This window comes from Canis lupus, chromosome 12 (genome assembly GCF_048164855.1).
Source record: "Canis lupus baileyi chromosome 12, mCanLup2.hap1, whole genome shotgun sequence".
NCBI classification, from domain to species: Eukaryota; Metazoa; Chordata; class Mammalia; order Carnivora; family Canidae; genus Canis; species Canis lupus.
Window position 1 is genome coordinate 57,079,686 of NC_132849.1, and position 6,166 is coordinate 57,085,851.

Consider the following 6,166-nt stretch of genomic DNA (forward strand, 5'->3'; position numbering starts at 1 on the left):
AAAATTACGATTGTTCCAATTTTGCCTTTTGCTCAAGGTTAAGCACATCTGGCTCCCTGTCCCTCGCCTCGGGAGGTGAACATCCTTGTGGAGTGAGGCACTGTTTTCAGGAGGGGAGCTTGAAACGTGAGACAGAGGAGCCCCGTTGCCCCCCCTTTGACCTGGGGTCTGGTCCCAGGGACGCTTGTATGGGCTGGTGTCGAGGTGGATGCTGGAGGTGGCACAGGTGAGTGGTGGCGCTGCTAAAGGCTGGAGGACCTTCGGCCAGACCCAGCGTTTCTCTTGGGAATGTGGATGTCTCAAAATCTCGGAAATCTGCTACTTGATTATCTACCAAAATTAAAAATGGAAATCAGAATAAAGCCACTTTAGGTCATGGAAAGCAAGTCCTCCATCACAGGGTCCCAGTTGGCTGTTGGATGGCGCCACCTGTTGGCTTGTCTACGCAGGCTGCGTGGCAGAGGGTTAGGCGGTGGCTCCGTGCCTCGTGCCCTGCCCTGACCACCTCCCTGCCCCCTGGGACGACCTGGCAGCCTGTCTGCCTGGGCCCCACGGTCCTCAGGAGGTGGGGGCTCAGGAGGTAGGAGGTAAGCGGAGAGAAGGGGGAGAGAGGGGTGAAGATGAAGGAGGGAAGGAAGGCTTTTCAGGAGAACTGCCCTGGCATGGGGGGGTATCCTTATTTTTTAAATTTTATTTAAATTCAATTAACATATAATGTATTAGTAATTTCAGAGGTAGAGTTCAGAGATTCATCAGTCTTTTTTTAAGATTTTATTTTTTAAAAAAGATTTTATGTATTTATTCATGAGAGACACACAGAGAGAGAGAGAGAGAGAGAGGCAGAGACACGGGCAGAGGGAGAAGCAGGCTCCCTGCAGGGAGCCCGATGCAAGACTCGATCTCAGGACCCCAGGATCACACCCTGGGCTGAAGGCAGGGGCTAAACCGCTGAGCCACCCAGGTGCCCCAAATATTTTATTTATTTACTTGAGAGAGTGAGCTGAGAGAGAGAGCACAAGCAGAGGGAGGGAAAGGGAGAAGCAGACAGACAGGGAGTCTGTCGTAGGACTCGATCCCAGGACCCTGAGATCGTGACCATGAGCCAAGGCAGACGCCCAACCGACTGAGCCACCCTGGTGCCCCTACCTAGTCTATTTCTTATAGTAGTTTTTGCAAACTGTCACTATGACAGGCTTCGTCGCACGGAGGGACTTACATAGTGAACCACAGCCAGCAAGCCCTGTAAGCATAAGACGGGTCACCTACCTCCTCCCTGTCACCTACCTGATGACCTCCAGAAAATTCTCATTTTCCTAACCAGTCCCCAGACTACTGGGCCCATCCAACTTGAGCGCTCTTCCCTCCCCGTCCATCGCTCCTGCCCCCTCCCAACCACACACACACACACACACACACACACACACACACACACGATAAGTTAGCACTTGCATGAAGCAACCTTAAGGAACTTAGAATCTGTCGTTCTAGCATCAAGTAGCACTTTCAGAACTTTAGGAAAGCACGACGTCCCACGGAGGGCTCGCTGCTTAATGCAGATGTGCACGCCTACTCGCGGAGCTTTCAATTTTATAGTTCAAGGTGAGGAATCAGCATGTTTACCTTTTTTTAAGATTTTATTTTTATTTATTTATTCATGAGAGACACAGAGAGAGAGAGGCAGAGACCAGGGCAGAGGGAGAAGCAGGCTCCATGCAGGGAGCCCGACGTGGGACTCGATCCCGGGTCTCCAGGATCGCGCCCTGGGCTGCAGGCGGCGCTAAACCGCTGAGCCACCTGGGCTGCCCAGCATGTTTACCTTTCATCTCTGACATTTTAACTGATGGGGACTGTGGCGTGGACAGTCCTTGGTTTCTTGTTTGGAACTTTCTGGATCTTCTGGACCTGGGTGTCTGTTTCTTCCCCCCTATTAGGGAAGTTTTCATTTATTCTTCCTTCAAATACGTTCTCTGCCCCTTTTCTTCTGGGCCCCCTGTGATGGGGATGTTTGTTGGCTTGATGTTGTCTAAGGCATCCCTTAACCCATCCTCATTTTTACAAGTTCTTCTTCCTTTCTGCTCTTCTGCTCGGTGCTTTCCGTTACCCGGTCTTCCAGAACACCGATCTGTTCTGCACCCACTAATCTGTTGACGTCCTCTGGTGCATTTTAAGGAAGCTCTGTGCCCAACACGGGGCTCGAACTCACCACCCCGACATCAAGAGTCCCATGCTCCACTGACTGAGCCAGCCAGGCGCCCCTCTAGTGTAGTTTTCCTTTCAGTCATTGTATCTTCAACCCCGATTGGTTCCTCTTTATATATATTTTCTATCCTCGTTGACATTCTCGCTGACTTCGTCCACTCCTCCCTCCAGCCCTGTGGGCATCTTTAGGACCATAGCATTGAACTCTGTTGGGTAGATTGCTTATCTCCATCTCATTTAGTTCTTTTTTTTCTGATGTTTTGCCTTGTTCTTCGGTTTGGAACATATTCCACCCCATTTTGCTTGACTTCCCGTGTTTGCTTCCGTGAATTAGGCAAAACAGCTACTTCTCCCAGACTCTAAGGAATGATCTTGTGTATGGTCATCGCCCACGTGGACTATGCCTGGTGACCTTGGCTGGCTGGCTGGAGCTGGGGCTGGTGTGGGTTGGGGTCCTGGGGTGCTTCGTGCTGGGGCTGCCGCGGTGGGAGGGCAGGAGCAGATGTGGGTGCAAGCTGGGGTGTCTGGGGACACTCTGTGTAGTGGGCATCCTCCTGGGGCAGCTGGAGCCGAGGCGGGCAGTGCTGGGGTGGGGGCTCCAGGGTGCTCTATGCAGGCGTGCCCTGGTTGGGTGGTTGAAGCTGAGGTGTGCACAGGCCAGGCTACCTTGGGTGCTCTGCTCTGTGGGTGCCCTGGCAAGTCATCTGGAGCCAAAGTATTGTGGGCCTGGAGAGCTCCGGGGTGCTTTGTGCCTGTGTCACCTGTTTGAGATGGTTGGAGCTGTGGTGAACGCTAAGCAGGGGGGTCTCCGTGTGCACCACACTGGGGCCACCTTGGGGGAGTGGCTGGGGCTGGTGTGGGCTCTCCGGGGCTGGCTGAGGTGACGGGCCAGTGAGGGCATCTGGACCCTGCTCCTGTCCACGCTATCAAGGTGGAGGAGGGAATGTGAGCTGTGGCACTCACCAGCCCCTCCGGCCCAGAGAGAGTTCCAGCAGCAACTCGGCTGTTTGGTGCAGTTCGGGGGCTGGATCCTTTATATTCCAGAATATATTTATATTCTTTTATTTTTTTAAAGATTTTATTTATTTATTCATGAGAGACACAGAGAGAGAGAGAGAGAGAGAGAGAGAGAGAGAGAGGCAGAGAAGCAGGCTCTACACAGGGAGCCCGACGTGGGACTCGATCCCAGGACTCCAGGACCATGCCCTGGGCCAAAGGCAGGGGCTAGACTGCTGAGCCACCCAGGGATCCCCCTATTTATATTCTTTTAAACCTCAGCTGTTGGGCAGCCCGGGTGGCCCAGCAGTTTAGTGCTGCCTTCACCCCGGGGCCTGATCCTGGAGACCCAAGATCGAGTCCCGCATCGGGCTCCTTGCGTGGAGCCTGCTTCTCCCTCTGCCTGTGTCTCTGCCTCTCTCTCTCTCTCTCTCTGTTTTTCATAAATAAAATCTTTTAAAAAATAAAAATAAAAAAACTTTTGTTTGTTTTGTTTCAGATACATCTGCCCTTGGTCCCTCAGTCCTGTCCCTCCCGCCCCCCGCCCCGAAGCTCACGGTCAGGGGTGGGGATTCCGACCATTGCCATGCCTCCGACTCTCCTGCCGTTCTCTGTGGGGTCTCTCACCTTCTGTTGTGCACAGCCTCGGTTCTTCTTCCAGAGGAATCACTTTATAATCAGGTGTAAAGCTGGTGTGTCCATGGAGGAGAGGAGTTCAGGGTCTCCCCGGTGTCACCACCTTGTACTGGAATCGGAAATGTTTTCATGACCGGAGAGCATCTGGTGGTGGAAACCAGGAAGCTCCTGAACATCGCACGCAAGACGGCCCCACGCGACCGACTTACCTGGTCCAGACGTCGGGAGAGAGCAGTGCTGTGAACCCAAGTCCTGCCAGTAACAGGCAGCCCATCGTCCGACTCACGGGTGAAGTGTTAACAAGCCCCTTGTCCACCGATCTAGAACCATGTCTCCACTCACTAGAGACCTTCTGACCTGCACCTCTCAGGTCTGTGTCAGTTCATTCCAAAAGTGGAGGGAAAGAGGGATGTTACTTACTGGGAAAAGCACCTGTAACAGACTGTGCCCTGGAGTACCGCAGGGGGAACAGATGCAGCTGCTGTAACAGAAAAAGCCCCAAATAACAGTGGCTTTAAAAAGATACAAGTTTATTTCTCACATATGGGAGGTCTGTAGATGGTTCAGAGTTGGTATGGCTCTCCAGGGGCTCAGGGACGAAGACTCCTTCCAGGTAGATTCCTTTGTGCTTGACAACTTAGCCATTCATTCATTCATTCATTCATTCATGAGAGAGAGCACAAGCAGACGGAATGGCAGGCAGAGGGAGAGAGAAGCAGGCTCCCTACTGAGCAGGGACCCCCAACACGGGGCCCCATCCCAGGACCCTGGGATCATGACCCGAACCGAAGGCAGACGCTTAACTGACTGAGCCACCCAGGCGCCCCAACTTAGCCATTTAGATTTAGAAAATGTCATCATTACTGGGGGGCACCCTGGAGCTCTGTAGCTCTGGAAGAAGGGAAGGATGGAAGAAGGGAAGGTGTCGTAGGCACTATGGTGTCTGGGGAGAGCTGACCGTCCTCCCATCTAGGCACAGAACGACTGTACCTCCTAGTGAGGCCTTGCAACTACTCCCAGCCAGTTGGTTATGGGAAGTGACACATGGCGAAAGCACCATGCATGATTCTCCAGCAGCTCTTTCCTGCCACAGCGACCACAAAGGCCACAGGTGCCAGAGGCTGCAGCTCCAAGATATGGAATGTCCATCAACCTGGATCCCAACAAGACCGTGTGGAAGAGAGCTCTCCCAGTCTGCAGGCAACATGAAATGGGTCAAATCATTGGGATTTGTTAGCTTGCGTCTGCAACATAACCAAGCTCAGGCTAGCTAGTAGATTTGGGGACCACAGTCTCTGCCACAGGCCAGTGAGCGCAAGAATAATGCTGTCAAAACAGCCTCACGCCAAACCAGTGTCCTGTACCTCTGGCCCCCTCCCAGCTGCCCCAGTTGCTTATAATCAACACGACGACTCTGCCTCCATCCGTTTGTTTGCTGCTAGTGTGGGAGCCTAACTCAAGTTTACGTAATGATTGCCATCTAGTGGAGAATGGACGGTCGTTCAGATTTCTTGCTTTCAATTAAGCAAATGCTGCTAGAGGATCACTTTGAATTTTTTTTTTTAAGAGTTCATTTATTTATTCATGAGAGACACACAGAGAGAGGCAGAGACACAGGCAGAGGGAGAAGCAGGCTCCATGCAGGGAGCCCGACGTGGGACTCGATTCCAGGACCCCAGGATCACACCCTGGGCCGAAGGCAGGCGTTAAACCTCTGAGCCACCCAGGGGTCCCCTCACTTTAACTTTAAAGGTCCCAGGGACGCCTGGGTGGCTCAGTGGTTGAGCGTCTGCATTTGGCCCAGGGCATGATCCTCGATTCCTGGAATCAAGTCTCACGTCAGGCTCCCTGCAGGGAGCCTGCTTCTCCTCCCTCTGTCTGTGTCTCTGCCTCTCTTTCTGTGTCTCTCATGAATAAATAAATTAAATATTTTTTTAAAAAAAGAAAATAAAAAGAAGTTTCCAGGTCCCATTCTGGTTGATAGAGTGAATTGATACTAATTTTTTCATGTGAAAATTTAAGTAGAATGTCCTGGAAAGAAGAAATTTACAGCTGCTAACTTAAATCAGCTTAATATCTGGGTTATGTCCGTCTTTCTGTTCTTATAATCTAGTCTGCAGAGATCTTGCTTGTCTTAAAAAAAAAAGATTTTATTTATTTATTCATGAGAGACACAGAGAGAGAGGCAGGGACACAGGCAGAGAGAGAAGCAGGCTCCACGCAGGGAGCCCGACGCGGAACTCGATCCCGGGTCCCCAGGATCATGCGCTGAGCCCAAGGCAGACGCTCAACCGCTGAGCCACCAGGTGCCCCTCTTGCTTGTCTTGATGCTCCT